Genomic DNA, 1,645 nt, shown 5'->3' with positions numbered 1-1,645 from the left:
TGACTAGTGTAATCTGTTAAGTTATGGATCATAACCTGTTAGGTTATGACCGTCTGCAGGTGTAACCTGTCAGGTTATAGATCATAACTTGTCAGGTTATGGCTGGGGGCCGACCGGGCCTGCCGGCGGCCCGTCGACGATGGGAGACCGCCATCATATCTTATATTTACCAATAGACCATTGAAGGTAACTTTTGAATTTTAAAATGTTTAATTTAACTATTTTCATTCTTTTAATTGTAAAAATGTAGAAATTAATAAGCTAATCTTTAGGGATTAGAAATTATTTGGGGTACTAGTTTAGGGGTATTTCTCATTTTTTTTCTCATAAATTAAAGAAAAATACTAAATACAAACTCTATTACAGATTTTTCTTTCAGATGCTACACTAATCTTTTGACATGTGGCATCCTCACTTTCTCAAACAAACAAACTAGGGCCCGTTTAGTTCGTTGATTCGAGTTGAGATGTGATTTTATGTGAGAGCTTTTTACTGTAGCAAAAAAGTTAGATGTGATTGTTTGTGAGAGCTTTTTACTGTAGCAGAACTCAAATTCTAAATTCGAATCAGCGAAATGAACGGGGCCTATAACAACTCATTTCTTTTAATCTTATTTACAAGAGTGCCATTCTCTTTTTTGTTTTTGTTACAAAACTGGCTTTATGTATTCCATCGTTTTTTTTCTTCTTTTTTGCTAATGTAACATAGAAATCTGAGGTATATTCTAAACCTATATCAACTACCCATGAATCATGATCGTTTTCAATTCCTTAACTAATTATTGAGCAAATACGACACATATACCAAATAAATATTTTTTTCTAGCTAATTGTATACGTATAAAGTATATTTGGAGTCTTTCTATTCTCCCTTTCCTGTGACGCCACATTGGCAGGATCTGATTAAAAGGATGATTTTTAAGATTTTAAATATTAGAAATATGAAATATTCTATTGAGCACTCATGAGCTCAATTTGCTTGGTGTGGAGTAAAAGATTTTGACAAAACAAAATGGAATATATTAAGCCTTGTGTTTGGTTCGCTGATTCAAATTTTTAATTCGAGTTTATATGTAACTTTATGTGAGAGCTTTTTATTGTAGTAAAAAAATTAGATGTGACTGTTTGTGAGAGCTTTTTATTGTAACAAAACTCGAATTCTAAACTTAAATCAACGAAATGAACGGGGGTTAATTTACGCAATATATAGGCATCAATTTTAGTTCCTTTCTTTTTATTATAATATCCTTTCAACTAATCCAAATTTGGTCAAGAGCCGCCCATATTTTATAATATGCCCATATTTTATAATATTTAATAAACAAGATAACTCAAGAATATATAATATAATATACCCACGTTGATTAATTATCAACTAATAAAGTGCTTGATAACGTATAATCATTGGTGAACAGAAATAATGTCCGTTTGAATTTTCTTTTATCTACGTTTTCATATGGTTTTAGTCTTTCTTTTTTATTTTATCTGTAAACTCGTGACAGATGCTTGCCGGTATTTAAAAGAGTTAAAAAAAAAAAAAAAAAACAGAGGAAAAAAAAAAGGAAAGAAAGCACACGCATCAATGGCAAATCTTAAAGTTAATACATATATATATATATATATATATTTTTTTTTTTTTCCTTTTA

The sequence above is a fragment of the Morus notabilis genome, unplaced genomic scaffold (assembly GCF_000414095.1).
Source record: "Morus notabilis unplaced genomic scaffold, ASM41409v2 Scaffold789, whole genome shotgun sequence".
In the NCBI taxonomy this organism is placed as follows: domain Eukaryota; kingdom Viridiplantae; phylum Streptophyta; class Magnoliopsida; order Rosales; family Moraceae; genus Morus; species Morus notabilis.
The sequence above is the reverse complement of the archived record's forward strand: the minus strand, read 5'-3'. Positions refer to the sequence as shown.